The sequence below is a fragment of the Motacilla alba genome, chromosome 1, assembly GCF_015832195.1.
Source record: "Motacilla alba alba isolate MOTALB_02 chromosome 1, Motacilla_alba_V1.0_pri, whole genome shotgun sequence".
Lineage (NCBI taxonomy): Eukaryota > Metazoa > Chordata > Aves > Passeriformes > Motacillidae > Motacilla > Motacilla alba.
In genome coordinates this window covers 104975078-104993772 of record NC_052016.1, presented here as the reverse complement: position 1 = coordinate 104993772, position 18695 = coordinate 104975078, and the positions used below count along the sequence as shown (strand labels likewise).

The window sequence follows — 18695 nt, the reverse complement described above, 5'->3', positions numbered from 1 at the left end:
TACCACATTACTTTCACCATGCTAGAGTTCCCCCGAGGTCCCACAATGGGGTCACCTAAACCAAGACTGTAACTCTAAGGTGATTCTTAGGAAAACCAAACCAAACCAAACCAACCAAACAAACATACCAACCAAAACAAAACAGAAAAACAAAAACCTCAAAAAAACCCCAAAAAACCAAACTAAAATTGGATTTGAATTGAATAAACTCAATAATTGCTGATATTCCTCTATATAAATCTGACAGATTTTGCTTTTTTTGGAATATCAATAAATTTCTGTCTTTTGTTTGATTATCTTTCAGTATCATAAGTTGGGTACTACCTCACAGATATTCTAATTCTATTCAAACAAAAATATTTATAAATAGGGAAGCACTTGAATATGGTTATCTGAAACAAGAGTCCATCTTTTTGAAAAGACAGTACAATTTTTTGGAAGAATGAACAGGAGACCATATTTTTTGACAGAATTGTGAGTATCAAATCCCAAACTAGAAACAATAGTAGCATAATTTGTGTGATAACAAATACAGACCATATTAAGCTTTATCTCAAACATGAGTAGACCAGGCCCTGGTTTCAGAAATCATCTTCTGGAGCATGAAGATCACTGGAGCTGGGGTGAACTATTCCGGAACAGCGGAGGTTTGGCTTTCTGCCAGAAACTTCCTTGAGGCAGGTCATTTGGCCCCAGTATTCACCTGTGAAATCAGAGATCTGACACCCTCCAGTATCCATGATGAACCCATCTGATCAGATGAACAATCAGAAACAAAGACTAAGACATATTAGCAGCCTGTGCTCCTCTCTGAGGAAATCAGGGGCCAACTACAGGCATTAGGATGTCTGTTAATGAGCTCAAGCCAGTGGAGATGGAACCTTACATTTCAGAGTTCATTCAGCATCTTCCTTTTTCAACTCTTTTCATGGAAAGGCAATTTCTTCATCAAGAGTTCTGTGAAGTCTGGGAGGATTTTTATGTTAAATATGTTAATCTTGTAAAAAGATTTCTGAAATCACTTTAGCAGAGAATCTGCAATCAAATACTGAATTTGCAGACACCAATTTTAAGATATATGAATCCTCTGATACTTTACGATGTCTTTTAGGTAATAAATAAAAGACATCACATTGCAATTGTTTGCCTCAGATTACTGCAGCGAGACTTTTGTCCAGTACAGAATTGTTCAAGATTCATTGTTCAATAACTGAATCAGCACAGTTCAGAGATAATTCACAAAAGTCACAGTCAAAGTGTTCTTTGGTCATAAATTAAACAAACCAAATTCCTTCTTTCCTTCCTTCTGTCCTTTGTTCTCTGGTGATGTTGCTATTTTCTTAAACTTAAATATGTCTGGAATAAACAATTTGGATTAATTCCTCATCTTGAAGCCTTTTCCTTCTGCCCTTAGAGCCAAACTCCAAGAAGAGTGGAAAGAGATTCCCTTAAATTCACGATTTTGAGGCAAGAAAATGTGTTCCAGGCATTTATTGCATGTTTGGTTCACTGTTAAAATGGCTCTGTATGGTGGAAGATTCTCCTCTGCTCCTGTCTCCTCCTTCAGCTGAGCAATAATGGGGAGACAGGGCTGTGAAGTCACAACCCACATTGTGAAAAGAGATCCCATCCATCAAACTGTCACCTTGGTTTTCTCTCCAGGGTCACAGAGGAACAAAGTCAGCTTGTGTCAGGTTGAAATAGCATTGGTAAGTGTTAGTGTGTGTGAAGCTGGTGGCTTGAAGTCTATTTATTTTGTTTGAAAGGCTCAAACAGCATGCTGCCAAGCAGAGGAACGGGCAGGAGGAAGTCTCCTTATAAATTATTGCTGGAAGGCTCACAGCCAACATTTAAGATGTGAAATTATGCCATCTGCTTTTCTAGGTCTTTGATTTACTTTGTGGCAGCTGCCTGTTTCTGAGTTCTTTGCATCTTTTGGACAAGTAAAACTTGTGGTAAAAACTATTACGACATCAGTGTTTCTTTAACAAAGATTTAAAGCTTTCTTGAAAAGCAGAGGCTATGCAGGGGATGTTATCTCAATATCTAGCTCATGTTTTCAAGATAATTTGTATTAAAAATATTATCTCTTTCTACATAAACTGCAAATGAAGATAGAATCCTTTTCTTATTGTAAAAAATGCTCGTTCTGATTTTAGCTATCAGAAGCATTTCAGGGAGCGCCAGTGGTTTTTTAATATGGTGCCTCATAATGTTATTGATTGTGTGTCTGTTGGGGTCTCTTTTCTTATAATTTTGGTATTGATTTTCTGGGGGACCATCTTTGTTGGGTTTTTTTTTGCTGTTTGAAATATTCAAGATTTACTTGCAAATTTTTTGTGAAAAAAACAAAAACAAAAAAACAAAACCAACAAACATCTAAGGCCCAACAAGAGCTTTAGGAAGTCACGTGGCTAATTTTTAAAAGGAGAAAAAAAAAAAGCCTAATTACTTCAGTGCAGGCTAACTGAGATGCACGTGGGGAGACTCTTGCAAGCACCCAGGGGTGTTCTCCTTTCAGAAATGAGTGTCTGCGAGGGTGATGACTGGAGATGGGCACTTTTCCGTGCCTCGTCCCGTCGTGCCGTGTCGGGGCTGTCCTGCCCCGGTGCCTGGCACACCGGGGGCTGGCTCCCCTCCCTGGGGATGCTTGCGGCGGCGGGGCTGGGGCTGAGCGCTGGCAGCATCTCTGCTTCCCCCACCCCCCGGAGGATCGCTCCCGCTGAAGTCATTCGGTGCGCGCTGCTTTTCCCTGCGCGAGGATTAGGGACTAGGAGAATGGCTTTGTGAGGAAGCTCGGAGAGTGGGAGCTGAAGAGAGGCCGAACAGAGGGGCCGAAAGACTTTAGCCTTTCATAGTTCTTTCAGTCAGTTCATTCTCAGAGACCAATTGCATGCGATACGGCAGCTGGGGGTTTTGTTTTCCTTTCAGCTGTGTACTGTAGGAGAAGCTGGTAAGGTTATTTTTTTTTTCCTTGTTCTACTGTTCCGTGATGCTATTGTGATTGCTTTATCGAAGCGGCTGTTCGGTGAGGAAGGGAAGTTGGTTAATGATGCTGAGGGTCCCTGCATTGTCTCTGCTTTGTGCAGCTGCAGTTTGGGGAGAGGCACTGTTTACAGCACAGGGGATGGTTTCCGCTGAACAACTTTGCTGTTATTTCCCCAAAGTTGTTTGAGCCTTTCTTTCGGCAAAGCTAGGAAAATAAGCAAATAAACAGACTTGGCTGTTTGGAAATGGGTAAATTTATAGAGGCTGCAATTTGTTGAAAAAATCTGTTCTGCCTGATTCTTAGTTTCAGATGTTCTTGCTTTGATGTTATCAGATCTGTTACTTTGCTGAATCAACTCCAAAACTGGGTTTTATGTGAGAACCTTTCTTCACAAATCTTTTCATGTTTTCAGCAGGGCCAAGATAAATTGATAGCCAAAGAAAACAAAACAAAAATGTATCCGTGGAAGGTGAAAATATTTGAGGAAAGAAAAAATCTTAGGGGAAGTAAGGAATTAACAAAATAAATGAAGAAGCCTTAATTCTTGGCAGTAATTTTCAGCAGAATATCAGTGTAATGGGAAGCATGTGGTTAGGCAGAGAATAGAAATACTCTTTCAGAAGATCCAAGATGCACAGGTGCATATCCTGTCTAACTGCACCCTTCCAAAGGAAAAGTTATCATATTATCATCTTAAAAGAAAAAAAATATTGTTAAACCAGAAGATTCTGGCTATCCTGTTCCTTTTGTTATTTCTAGAATAGTGACTTGTGTTGGTCAGAATCTTTTATTTCCTTTCATATTATCGTGGGAAACTTTAGCTTGAATTGGTGGGACATACATGAACGCAGCTTGGGGTACACCCTGCCTATTCCACAGGCAGGCTCTGAAAATCCTGCCTGTGACTCAGACAAATTGTAAAGACCATAATTACCAACAAAAGTTTCTTTTGTGCCCATTCAAAAATCACAAACAAGGTAAGAGGGAATGATTGACAACAGTTACACTACTGATTGACAGAGAACCAAAAACTTGGCCTCTGACTTACTATGTTAGTTTTTCAAGAAGTGTTGACCTTTTCCACTATTATTCTGTTCTTTCTGATGGACTATTCCCAACTCCTCTATTGAGGCTAGAACGTCTATCTAAAATGTGTCTTTGTAATTACTGCCTATAGTCTGTGTGTCTCTTTACAATGATATGCTTATTTGTTGATGCCGAAACAAAATTGAGAGATGCATTGCAATCAGACCTCCATGAAAGAATGTGTATCTTTTATATGCCTCACATGCTTAGCTATTGATTTCAGCTACAGATTTCACTCCTATGAAGTAATGAAGTGCCACATCCAAATCCTGCAGATTTACACTCACAGTTCTAGCTGCTAATAATGGAAGGCCCAAGGATATCAATGTGGTTACTCATGTGAGTAAAGATTTGAAGACTCATTTCCCATTCATGAATGAAATGGTTTGGGAAATGCACAGTTACTATGGTTCTCTTTTGGCTTAAAAACAAAAATCTCCACAAAAACAACCACTAATGAGATCTGCTAGAGGGGCCCAAGGATAGAAAAATTCGGTGATTTAACATACTAATGCAGTATTAATATAAGAATGTGACAGCAGTGTTTTGGGAGTTATAACAAAAATGTTCCCTCTCTTTTGCTTATTAACAGCTTTAGAAGCAAGGGAAACTTAATTAATCTCTTTGTGTTACACCAGTAGATATGGCCATGACTCTTGAAATACCACCACAACTATGAGGTACTTCTTTCCTTAAAAATAAAAGTTAATTTAGGGTAGTCTTTGTCACATACTTGTACCTACTCTTAGTGATAAGTGTCAGTCCCAGCAAATGACAATAAACTGCTATTTCTGGTTAGGCTTCTCCTGGTTGCATGTAGGCAAAGGTAACAGTATCTCCAGGGTGCACTGCTTATTTCACATCCTTTGTTTCACTGCAAGCAGACAAGAAGCAGGACGCCTTCTCTGGTAATTGATACACCAGTAGAGGATCCTCAGTTCTCTAAAAGAGAAATTACTCTGGTTCAGCTAAACTGTTCAACAGCATCCTTTAGTTTACACAGATAAAATAGATGTATTTGCTGCTACTTCTTTCCTAGTTTTCATGAATTTTAAATTCCCAAATTGTATTTTGGAGAAAAAATGAGCATCTAACTTAACAGAACTCACAACTGATTTGATAGCTCTGCATGGTAAAGGAACTATGCTAAAATTGTTTTGCCAAAGAGTCCTGAAATTACCTGTCTGAAACAGAGAATTTTCTATTCCATCAATTTTTAAAAGCAGAGATACATGAACTTTATATGGCCATTATTGTTGGGAAGAGGGCCTTGATCACCACCAACAACACATTTCTGCATAAAGAAGTAAATATTGGCTAGAAATGTATTTTATTAAGTTAAAGCAGAACAAAATTCTAAAGGTAGAGGGAAACACATAAGCAAACATACCATTCATTTATAAAATTAGAGCAATCTAAACATGTTCCAGCAGTCATTAGCTATCTGCTGTTTGTCACAACTGAAAGGTTTATGCAGATCAAAACAGTAATGTTGCTTCTCAAAACACATAAACATTTCTGTAAAAGAAATTGTGGAGGTGGACCTGCCACACTAGTGCTGTGCTGGAGCTTGGTGACTTTTTGGTGATTTTTTTCACATTTCTTGGTTGAAATGTCACATAAACACCATGTAGAGCAAAAAAAAAAAAAAAAACAAACCAAAAAACCAACAAACCCCAACAAGAAAAAAGGGTGTGTCTTCTCTATTATTTACATATATACTTATATACGTATGTATAAACATTATTGAAAATTTATTAAGATGTGCTTGGCACACTGCAGATTTTTTCCCAGCTGGTTTTACTTGTACTGTAGCTTGTACCACTGTAAGATCTGTTCTTTGAACAGATCTGAAAAGACTCATGCAAACATCAAACATCTCCCATGTCAACTAAACACTTCCTATGTTTGTAATTTGGATTGTTAGAGGATTCACAAATCTTACACTTAGAGCTGAAGGCTGCCCATCTTCCTAGGAATTACTGCCTGAACTGAATGTCACTAAGTCAGGCTAAGCATACTCCAAAAGGATTCTACTTACTGCCATGTTGCAAACAGTAAGCAGCAGGAGGTCCAGTCTGGTGGGAAAGGATAGGAATTAGCAAGCACAGATCCCACTTGACTGCCTGACAAAACAAGAGATGTTGAATGCTGCTTTAAAATCATCATTTATCATCTTTTAAAAAACAGTGTAAAAGTAGTCAGTAACCAATTCAGTATTTTTTTACTCATCAAGTAATAGAATGTAGAACACATGGAGTATTTTTTCATATATATTTCAATGAAACCTATAGTTTCTAGTTATCTCTTTGTAGCTTTCAAAACTTTGTGATGGAAATCTGCATGATTGCTGGTGCATCATTCTGTTATGCACATCCTCCAGCACCTCAGAATCCCAGTGTGCTCCACATCCTGGGATTTTCTTGGTTTTAAATCCATTGTAAACAGGCAGATATTGAACTGCTGATTAGGAGATCATCTGCAGGATGGTTTGAATGTATGATCTGTGGGAGATGTAATGATATATGGCTGATGTTTGAAGAGTTCACACACATCCCACTCTCTTACTGGGGTGTGCTTCAATAATATATGGCCATAACTCTTCATTTTTGAAAAGTTGTAACGTTTACAAGCATGTTGTGTGGCCTGGTTGGATATAAGTAATCTTCATCTTTGAAATCTCAGTTCTTTCTAGAAAAATGGTATTCATTTTCCACAATAAACCTCCAGGTTTGAAGAGATTGACTTTTGGTCCATTAAAAGTTAAAATTCAGCCCACAGGGTGTGGCAGACTGGGCAGGATGTTGTCATAGCTGATGCAGAGTGAAATGATAGAGATGTGTGGTCTTATCCAATTAAACCTGACTGAAATTTTAATGATCTTTTGGCTGACACTTTGGGAAAGGCCACCAATGATTTCCTAAGGGGGAAGAACTTTTGGCTTCCAACAATACCTGAGTCTGTCCAAGCCTAGTACATTATTAGCTGACGTCTATGGAGATTTTTAAGGACTTTCGAAATTTTCTGGATTGCACACAGACAGAATTGTGAATTGGATTATTTTTACTTCCATGGATAGGAGTATCATAGTTCAGTGCTAAATAAAGAAAGCTAAGGGTCAACCTGTCAGTCAAAACTCATCTAGATTACAAAAATGCAGGATTTTTTCCTGAGTTAGTCCTTCTTACCCAGTGCAAACCCAGTGTAGAACTGGTGAAAGAACGGATGTAAGAACTGTGACTTCAGGACCTCAAGGACTTTCAAAGCATTCTTGGGAGGCAAGTGAAGGAAAAATGAATTTTGACTGCCTCTGCTTCTCTCTTAAATACTAGACTTTGCACTGGGTGCTAGTCCTTTTTATAAATATTTCTGTGTTACACACCTTTTGCTCTTTAAGTCAATAAATTGGCTAGAAATTGTTTTGAAATGTCAGTAGATGCTGAGAGAAGAGTAAGAGTGAAAGCTGGGAGTACATGCAATACAACCTGGTTGGCATTCAGTTCCAGATTAAGATTCTAAAAACTGGGTGACTGTGTGTAAATGTCCACATGTGATTCAGCTCAAGTGGCAGCTGACACCTGAAGTACAATTCTCTTGCCCACACACGGGAATCCAGTGCCACCAGAGATGCATTAAGGTACCTCAGATACTCACGTAGGACTGAGAGGTGACACAGGACATTGTGACACATTTCCTTTCTGGTGAAGTAGCCCTGGCAGGGCCTCTGAAATGAGGCCCCTCTGTATAGACCCCCCAACAGGGAGGCCATCTCAGAAGTTCTTCTCATCCCACCGCTCATGTGGACTCAGTGATCACTGGCTATAGTGCCAGCTTTCACAGTTAGCCTGTCTACAGGCAACCACCCACAAGCTGAATATTTGCTGGTTTTTAGTACATGTTTTTATTATGTCACTACTATTGAAGCAAAAAGTGTTATTTATGGACTAACATTAGAGTGTTTCTGTTCATTATGGTAAGAGGAGGAAAAAAGGAAAGCAGGAAGGAAGGAGGAAATTGTATTTGTGCTATCTTCTGAAGGAACCTATTTTGAATGCATAAATTAGGGCTCTTCATTGGTATTGTAAACAACTGAGACCTATATAGACCTTATCTCAAGTATTTAAATTCTGTATAAACCCCTAGCCAAGGGGAGACAGTCTCCTTGGACTGATTTATGTGGCCTTGGTAAGATGCTGAGCTGGTAACCTCTAGGACTAGTTGATAGAAAACATCAGGCATGCTCATTATATCTGAGGTCATCTGAATATTACACTTTCCTAAGGTTTTCTAAGTTCTGATAATATGTGTTGAGACTAAAAGAGGTTTAACCAACAGTTTTTTCAAGACATCTGTCATAATATTCTATTAATCTAATTTGGCATTACTTCTCTCTTAAATGGTTGGAACTGACTTCTAGATGTACCTCTCTTCATCATTTGCATGGGACCATCACCTCTGAGAAATTAATCTTGGGGAAAAAAAGCTTTCCTTTTGTTATATATCACTCACATGAAGTCCTTTTAAATTTTCACATTGTTATGCATATCTATAACATTTGTCTAATGTATCCATGTGTATTTTGAAACAGTATCCATTTGCTCTCCACCTCACAATTCCTTTGCTTTCAGAAAATTATTTCCCCAACTTAAAACATAAACTAGAAGTCATTGTCTGTTTTGGGGCCCCTAGCTAGAGTTCAGATGGTAGGGCAACTGCTGAAGGGTTTACCAATTTACATATTAATTAGGCATAGTTTGATGGACCTTGATTAACATAGACTCAGTCAACATCTTAATTAGCCAGAAGCACATAACGAGGTACTGGTGCCTGTCTTCCAACCCCTGAGATTTTTTGCCAAGTAAGTACAGGTTCCTCAATAGCTGTTTTCTATAGTGTTGTTAAAGCTAAGACCTTAATAATTGCTCTAATGAGGGAAGTTAGTTAAAAACTGTTTGGCCACGTGTACAACACCTGAGGTAGCAAAGCATCTTCGTTCACGCAGCCAATTTGTAACCGGGATCAGGTATGATATTAAATAACACATTTGTGCCAAAATCACATTGAGCACAGAATATGATTTTTAAGAACTGTGGATGTTTTTATCTGATTGATTAGTTCCACATGTATGCAGCCCCAGGAATCTCTCCACAGGAGCCCACATGGAATTGGGATAAGCACAATTTAAGTATGCCTTTGTAGTTGAGTAACCTGCTGAGCAGGACTTCATCTCTGGTAACAATGTCTCTCCTGATATTTTGTTTAAAGGCTTGCTAGTCTGTAGCTAATTTATTTTACAAGTAAAAATCAACTTTCTCCATACAGATATGTTTTAAAATTCCTTGAATACTATCAAATATTGTTTTCGAAAGCTGGCCTGCCTGAGGACTAACACCCAGTGGGATGAGGAAACGTTTAGAATTTTTCCATATTTGATTCCTTGCTGTACATCTTTCACTGCTGCAAAATATACACAATACTATGTGGATGGAAATGTTAGGTGTATATTTATTTTTATCTTCAAAAGGAAAATGTTGTTATGAAATGTTTGATTTTAGTGAGAAAAATGTTTATTTTATGGAATGAAAGCAGAAAATTATCTCCCTTATATGCACCCACTATCACAAGTATGCAGAATAAAAGTGCAAACAACATGTACACTGTAATTTCTGTCCTTGCTTTCATGATAGCTAGTGTAAGAACTGCTGGTGGTGACAGAGAGAAAAACATCTGTTTTGTTGTGTGGAATTGGCATCTGAGCAAAACAGGGAGCAATTTATGACCTTATATTTTCTCCTGTCATCAGGCACAACATTGTGATTTTCTGCTTGGTTTCTGAGAAGAAGAGATAAGAACTGTCTTTGAAACCAGTACCAGTCACTGCGTGAGTGTCAAATTCTATCCTGGCCTTCCACCCGAAGGGACTGATACCACGGCCTCCCGTATCGAAAGTCTTCCCTCCCTGCAGAAATGCAGGAAAGTTTCCCTGGGATCAAAACCACTTACAAATTACAGATGCCTCTTGCCAAAATTGAGACAATTTATTAGTGGAAAAGATCCAGGAAGCTTCCTTGGTCTATTTGCCTGCCAATGTCTTGTTATTTCTTACATCCTCTCAAAGGCTGCATTACATGCAATCCACTATTGTAGGTTTTAGTGACAGTCTGGACTCTTATTTAGGGGTTTATTTTCTTGGTATTAAATATTCACTTCATGCTCATGTTTGTAGTACAAACCACCCTGCTCCCTTCAACTCAGGTCACTAAACAAAAGAACTACTCTGTACATAATTATAAAAACATTTTAATTGCATTTCTAAATACACTGTAAGTTTCAGATGACTGGCGAGAATTTGTATTGAATCCTTTTGTGAAAAGCAAACCAATAAGGCTATTGAAGCCCTAATGTTTGCCATCATAAAATAAAAAATTCATGCCTTGAAATATGGAGCGATAGAAATTGCCTTGACATATAGGACTTGAAATATCTTAGGCTAAAAAAAAAAATAAAAATTAGTCTTTGTGGAGCCAGGCATTCAAAAAATTCAGCAGCTATCTGCAGTTGTCATATTGCATTAATATGGATGCTACCAACATTTCTTGACCTGAGTACATAGAAATTGATGGGTACAATTTTTTTAAGCCAAAACACATATTGATAGAGCTCCCACTGAGGTTACTGCAGGCTACAGATGTCATGTGGTAGCTGAAAATGGCTGTTTGGATGAGTAACATGACTAAAGCTAAAAATCTCAGTTGAAGTGGCTAGAAAATATAAGAGAAAGCATCTTAAACCTTTAAACAGTGATTCTTGAGATGATTTTTGTATCTAGAGTTTGGATATTTTTTTAGCTGTGGAGAGTAGTGCTGGAAACTGTTCTATCTAAATCCACAAGGAAAGTTTTCTAACAGATGATTTTAACTTCAACCTTACCTCCACTTGAACATCAACAGAGGAAACTGTGCTTGGGCTCTGTTTCATCTTTTGTTAGATTCATATTACTGATATGTTTTATATTATTCCTTGTTACTACTTTTCCTTCTGATATCCATCCTGGATAACTAATTAAAAATGGGAATTTATCTTTGCTAGCCTCCATGAATCAAAGTGACAGATTGTTTCATCGTTAATTCTAAAGGATAAGTCTTTTCATACGTGCCTTCTGGAGGTTTGTGTCTTTCTACATTACAGCAGAAGCTCACGTACTTAGATTTAACCCCTAATTTCAATGTTTAAAATGTGAGATAAATCTCTCCTTTAATGACTTAAATTTGGTGTCATTATAATGTTAAAGTCTGCAGAACTATCTTGACATTTAAAGAACATAAAATACCATCCCTACACACATAGACTCTAAACGTTTTTAAAGAGGAGACACATCTAAAATACTTAATCACTCTTTGAAATTAATTGTTAACAGTAAAAAGTGTGTATTAACGTGTAACCTGTTTTTCTCTGGAAAGTTATGGTACCTATTTTCAACAGTTTTAGAACATTATTTTCTGAGGGTTTCTTGAGTTCTTAGATTAAATACCAAATTCCAGTGAATGCAATCAAGAAGCAAAGCAAAATATTAAAATGTTGTGAAGCTATGTGAACAGCATTTTCCTAAGATACTGAATTTGCAAGTCCTAAGAGTGAACAAATGTTTTCTGCAGTAGTATGGTTTTTCCATGTAAGTGCTTACAATGAATTTCAAATAAGAAAAGAGATAAAAATGTTACATCTCATACACAGAATTCATCATGTTGTTAAATCCCCATAATCAGTCATCCTCCTGGAAGTATTCAAGTAGCTACACTGTAATTAACTTGCATTTGCACAGTATTTTTCAGCGTAAGGAAATCTGTACAAAAGTGCTCCCATTTCACAGAAAGGATAACAAAGAAGTTCAGTGTTTTGATCTGATTCTGGAATTTCTGAGCCAAATAGGTCTCTAGTGTTCATGACCAGAGGTCAGGACATCCTTCACATATGCTCCTCTCTCCCTCATGAGAAGAGGTTTTCCTAGAATCAGTCCCAGGGAGACATATTGGGGAAGCAGGTGGGGACTTATTAACAAGACACATTTGTTTGAGTACAATTGTAGTCATTAACAATGCAGCCATTGAGCTGCATATACACAGAAGGTAAATATTTATGTGATTGGTGATCTATCTGGAAAAAGTAAAAAATAGGGGAAAATTATTTTATTTTGTTGGATGTCTGACTTTCTGTTATGCCATTTCTATGTTGTCATCTTCATAGAGAGCTGTAAGCTTGGAAATGCTAGATCAAATTGAAAAAATTTATAGTTAAAAAAAGAAACAAAACCCAAACAAAAACCCAACAAACAAACAAACAAGCAAACCAGCAAAACCAACCCCTCCCCCCAAAAAAGAAAAACCTAAACAAAAAAACCAACCCAAAACCACCAAAACCAAACAACAAACAAAATACTAAGAAAAAGCAGGCCAAAAAACCCCATCCAGCTGTAGCTGATACTGTTCAGCATGAAAAATGTGGTGTTCATTCTCTCTGTTTTTTTTTTTTTTTTGTAGGAGATCATTAGAGGGCTTTATGTTCTTTCCAGACCAGTACAAAAGGCATTCAATATCTTGATGTGTCTCTATGAATTTGAAAGATATGACCTCCAGTGGGGATACTACTGTTGGTTTTACACCATTAATGTTTTCCTCTATTTATTTCCGCAGAATACCTGCATCATCTTTTAAAGTGGGAATTGCCTGGGGTGACAAATTGAATCTTGAATATTTGCACCTGATGCCACAAGAGCCCATAAATTAGTCATGGGCTAGGAAGATACAATCCTAAATATTTCTATTTCTCATAGAAAAAACAATCCTTGGGGTCACTAACAAAGAATGAAAAACCTGGACTTGTTTGCAAGAAAGCAATTAATTATTTACACACATGTGAGTATTTGCCATTAGCATCTTTAGAATTAGGAATCCTTGTTCTGCTAGATTTACTTCTCCCCTTGAGAGTGTAGCCATTAAGAAAAGATATTCGTCGACCCTTTTTAATACTGGGAAAAGCAAGCAACAGAAAATCTTATTCTAAGGCAGGGCTATAGGTGTCCATTTTTTTGATCTTTCAAAAGAAACAAAGATTCAGGTATCTTATTGCAGAGCTACAATAGTGTGGAATCACTGGATGTGACTGTACTATCACCCATATGGTGGTTTATTATTCTAGCACATTCATGGCCAGGATGGAGCAAATAAATTATTGAGTGCTGTGATTTCATTTATGTATATATGTATGTATGCATGTATGTCATTTTTAGAGCAAACAGTAGAGAAAAACCTTGCATCCTCATATGACTCCCGTGGGGAATCTTAATGCCATTCAGCCAGGTGGAGCTTCTATGTGCTTTTTTTCCCATTCACTGCCATCCACCCATCCATCATAATGCCCTGAGCAGTTTTCATCCATGAAATCTCCTTGCTATAGCAATATATAGGCTTTGTAAATAAAGTCTGGCATCCCTGAGGGGAACAATATAGACTTCTAGGAATTCTCATATATTTAATCTGGTTTAAGGCCTGAAAAGTATATTTCTGTAATAAAATATTTTAATACCTTTTTGTCCAGGGAATTCTTTTTTCCATGGCAGGTGACCCACAGGACTGCTGTGGATATGAACATTTAGGGGTTTCAAATGGATGCAGTATGATACAGGAATATTTTTAAGATTACTCCAAGGTGAAAGGACCCCATCCCCATCCTCCTCACCCCCAGTATTGGAGCAGTTTAAAAGCATAAAGGTCCATGTTATTCCTGCAGATATAGGCAGAAAACTCCCAATGGTTACAGCCAAAGCTGCATGTGTGCATCCAAGTGCAGTATTTTGGTTTTGAAAGTTAACTAGGAGATGAGAGAACAGAACAGTGTGTTGTATAGCACCTTTCATGCTTGTTACTGCTCAAAGCACCTTACAAGAACATAAATGAGATACTGCTAGCACACGTAGCATGAAGGAAGGCTGAGAGGGTATTAGGTGCTTAGCAGGAGATGACAAAGCATTCCAATGAGCAGAGCTTGATTTCATAGAAAAAAGCAATAATGGCTAGAAATACTGATGTTATATTTTTTCTGCTTCCTCTTTCTTCCTGTCTCTTACATTCATAAAAGATGCCACCAAAATTTTGAGATTTTTGATCCACTGTCTTAACACTGTTGACTTCATTTCCCTTAGGCCTTATCCTCTGAGCATTCAGCAAGACCTGGGTGTTAGTTTTGAAAAACAAAATATCTTCTCAGCTTTGGCCTTACAGTGTGAAACGCTTTAGTCCAGTTGTGACTCAGAGTTAGGATACAGAGTGTAGCAGGGTACGTGCAGTCATTTGGAGGGAAAACCCTCCTAAGCAGCTAAGCAGGGTGGGCAGTTTTCTAGGACCTTCTTTAGGCACCTGTGCTGCCTGAGCAGAGACGTCTGAGTTGGCTCCGTCTCTGCACACTCAGGACTCAGGGGTGTGTGCCTGACCTGAGCTGACACCTCTTGTGGGGAGCTTGAATTCAGAGCCAGTATTGTCACATTTCACTTGAGCACAGCACGTCTTATGAGGGGTTCTAATACACTGGACTCCTCCTATGTTGCTTCTTGCCATGTCGTGGGTCAGCCTTCACTGTGCTACCTTCATTCAAGTCACCAGTGACTGGAACAGCAAGGCACGTGGATCAAGCACCATGGTGCAATGAAGACTTGCCATAAGAACCCAACCACAGGGGAAATGCTGAGCAAGGAGATTCCTCTGCAAAGCTCATAGTGAGATTTGGAGTAGCTGAAAGGGTGTGGGACTTGATAAGCCTCTGGAGCTCAAATAAAGTTAAGTTTTTAAGGCAAAAGCGGCAGTCATTGTCTGGAGATAATGTATTTAGCTGGAAATTCCTGACATCACCAACTGAACAATTTTTAGAATTTGTGGGTTCTCATAATCTGTTTCTGATGCAACATGATAGTTGCATGTGCCTGTAATTTCCCCTCTAAATCAATTTGTGAGTAAGCTTTCTTGCAGTCACTGCCTAGTTCTCATTGTTTACCAGTCCCTCTTCATATTACTGACATCAAGGTCAGATTTATCTGATTATATTTACTTAATGGTTAATTTGTCAAAACATTTAATAGAAGGCTTCTGGAATTATATACTCAGTATTTTCACTATAAAAATAAGCAATAAAATGTGTATCTGTCTGCTACTACATTTGAAATGATAGGATTTGATTTGGGGCAGTGCCAGGAGATTGTGACTTTTGTAGTCTGAGTGGAATAGTTTGAATGCAATGAAGGGTTTTCTTGCTGTTTAGTCTCTGCCTTACAGTACACAGGTAAATGGGAGGTGTTCTTAAGTAATTATCATCATAATAGGATTACATACCTACAAGCATCCATACAGAAATGCACACACTACTTTTACAACTCTTATATATGATTATTTAACGGCCCTACTTTAATTGATTAGTTGAACTGCTTTCTTGCATGTTTGCTTGCTTTGTATACATATCTATATAACTCTGCCAACATATGCTTCCTGCCTGTTACCCTTTTTTAGGTGGGGGTGAAGGCTATCAATACTGCTGCTGCAGGACCCAGCTTTTTTAACAATGTAGTGACTGGGGCCCATTTTGCCTGATTAACTCACCCAAGACTCCCTATTAATCTGTAATTTTGCACTTTGTTGTTGCAGTGGGAGGTGAAATAAAAATAAAATGAAGAGGTATGATAAGCCCAGAGGTTTCTAAACTGTAGTGTTTAGTTAGAGTTAAGGGAACAATTGCCTTACTTTTCAGATCATACCAGCAGTCACAGGCAAAAGCCATCTCATGAGGTGGAGTGGGATCAGGGTGCTGCTCCAAGGGGAAGCACTGGGAGAAAAAGAAAAGCTGGAAAGGAGGTCAAGGCAGCTCTGGGAAAAGGGATTTGTTGTCTGCTCCAGCTGTTGAGTGAAGTGTCATGAAGGGCTGAGGTGTGGGACCCAGCCGGGAAGGAGCAGCTTTCCCTGGGCATAGCTGCCCTTCTTTCCTCCTGTGGGACAACCACTGGAACCCATCACCTCCTGGCAAACCAGGCAGCAATTGCTCTCCTGCCCCCACGATCTGGCTGCTTCCCTTATGCACCTAGAGCTGGCTGCCATGGTTCGTGTGCTCTGTGTGAAACTGGCATACAAAAGGAAAAACATAACCCCCAGAAATGTACCCACACGTGTGGTTACACAGAAGAGTTTGTCAGTGATGGGCTACAGGAAAGTCAGCAGGGCAGATAATGAAAGTCTTAAAATGCTGATAACTTTGACTGTACAATTAACTGCTTTTTCCAAAAGGAAATGCATTCAGGACCAGTGTGGTAGTGTCTCTTTGATTTCTCCCCTTCCAAACAGCAAAGAGGTGTGGGAAATGGGATGGCTCGTGAGCAAAGATTTCTGTAGTCCCTTCCACTTAAAGAGATTGCAAAGCCTAAGCTAAAACTGATGGATGCCAAGGAGTCAGCAGGCTGTTTAAAGCAACAGGTACTTAACCTGAAAGTTAGCATGCTTTGCACAACCTCCTCTGCATAGGAAGAGAGCTTGCAGCACCCTTCTGGCTATCACAAGACATATTATTCCTTCCAGGAGCTCTCTGCCTAGACTGGCATGAGCACAAAATGAGGTCTTTTCTTACCTGTAGAGCAGAGCTAGCTTTCAAAAAGCATTAACCTCCTGCCAGACTCCACCTCTTTCACAATCATAATATTTTAGGTTAAAAATCATAACATGTTAAAGACAATTCTGCATTCCTTTTTTCTAGCCTCTGGCTTTCAAATTGTAGGGGTTATATTCAGGTCAGACTGTCAGCTCTCTCTCTGTAACAGTCTAAAGGCTAAATCCCTTTCAAAAAAGAAAATAAATCTTCAGTTCTCACATAATGATTTGGTATCTGGAGCTGAAGCTTCACAGAAAAGATCAAATAGCCTAAGCCTTGTGACAGAACTGTAAGGAATGGCAACGCCTCATTATCCCACAGAGTAACATCTCAGTTATAACAGTCTTTGAATGTTCTCTGAGACACATGACCAAGAATATATATAGTCCCAGTGACAGGAGATGGTACTGCTCCTATGCTGTGTGTTGGGGATTGCTGTTTGTGCTCCAGATTTCTGTATTGTTATAGCTGCTCACTCAAGCATTGTGTGGGGTTAATTTGATGGTTGTGGCATGTAAAATGGTAACAAGATGTGAGATACTGTGCAAAAGTTAATGACTCCTGGGCACAGATGGGGCCACAATTGGTTATGAGTGGCTGCTTGGCATTAAATTCCTGGAAAATTAAAGAATAGAGATGGAGGGACAATACAGTGAACAGCTTGTTCTTCCTCGGTGATCTTCCTTGAAAAGAGAGCAGGACCCTTGTCCCATTTGGACCCAACCATGAACTCATCTCAGCCTGCACACTCTTCTCCAGCAGCTGCAGCTGTGTTGGAGCAACCTCAGTGCCTGTGCTAATGGAATAAAAGCATTTCTATGTGCTCTTTTCATTCACAAAGCACACGTCCCTCCCCATGGCCTCTAGTGCATCCTCATTCCCTTGAAACGGATTCAAATATTAAAGCCTGATATGTTTAATTATTGCTCTATCTGGGAAGAAATAAAATCTTACAGCCCTTTTTAACGTGTTTCAAGACAGGTAGGTATAAGTCACAAATGTGCAATGAGTAACAGGAAATCCAGAAGCCATCAGAAAGCAGTAATGTGCTCCAAAGAGAGTGATATAAAACTTAATGGTCTTCTCAGCCATGTGTGCAGGGTTCTGCAGTTCCTGGCCTGATGAGTATCATTCCCCAGCAAGGATCTCTCGTGGTCAGGACCTGTGCAGGACAAACTCATCTCAAGGTGTGGTGTGGTAACACTGGAGGTGTTGTAAACCAACCCACGAGCAGGTAGATTGCTACTGGAAGAATTTTGTCCTAAAAGTTTTTGAATCCCCATTATTTCAAATTAAGTCAAATGGAAGAGCTTGGCTTCAACCCTTTTGCCTACTATATGCAAAATAAAATTTTATTTTTTTGCTTGTGTGAGTATAGAACGAGACACATGTGAATTATATATCCTCCTGCTATCCTTCTGCTTTGCTTCTCCCACAAGTTTCTGATTTTGGGGAAATACTGCATTATGCAGTAGTTGACATTACCCTTTGATTCTAATGGAGCTTTTTGTGTATATGTGCATACACATTTTAATAAATGTATCTGCTTTCCCCCTGTCTCTCTCCTTTTCCCAGCACAAAAGCCATTGCTTTCTTTAAGTAAGGTTGTAGTAAAACAGCACCAAAACAATTTAGCATCGTTCTCTCTTCTCCCATTAGAATATCCATTATGATATCTGGCAGCCACAGCAGCAGCAGGCACTCTCCATTATCCTGTGGGTTTGGGTTTCTTTAAGTATTTATCTATTTGTTGAGAAGCAAACAATCAAAATAGAAACCACGGCTTACTTTCAGATTTGCACTCACACTACCTGCTTTTTGACATTGCCTTTTTTTATTAATAAATCATTTCAGTTTTCTTCTGATTTGTAATCACATTACTCTTTCTTCTTGCATGAAATTTTCCTGTGAAGGTTTAAAGACTTGTATTTGCTAGAAAACC

General features: G+C 38.7%; 1 protein-coding gene across 3 annotated transcripts in view; it reads left to right on the top strand.

The window, feature by feature from the left end:
- The window catches only part of MID1 (midline 1), a 244380-nt gene that overhangs the window by 64407 nt on the left and 161278 nt on the right, over positions 1-18695 (top strand). The window contains exon 1 of one of the 3 annotated variants that reach the window (XM_038157711.1): positions 998-2953. The exons of the other annotated variants lie outside the window; for them this stretch is intronic. The gene's annotated coding sequence lies outside the window, so the exon portion shown is untranslated. Of the gene's footprint in view, positions 1-997; positions 2954-18695 lie in introns of those variants that run through there. 3 annotated transcript variants of the gene reach the window in all.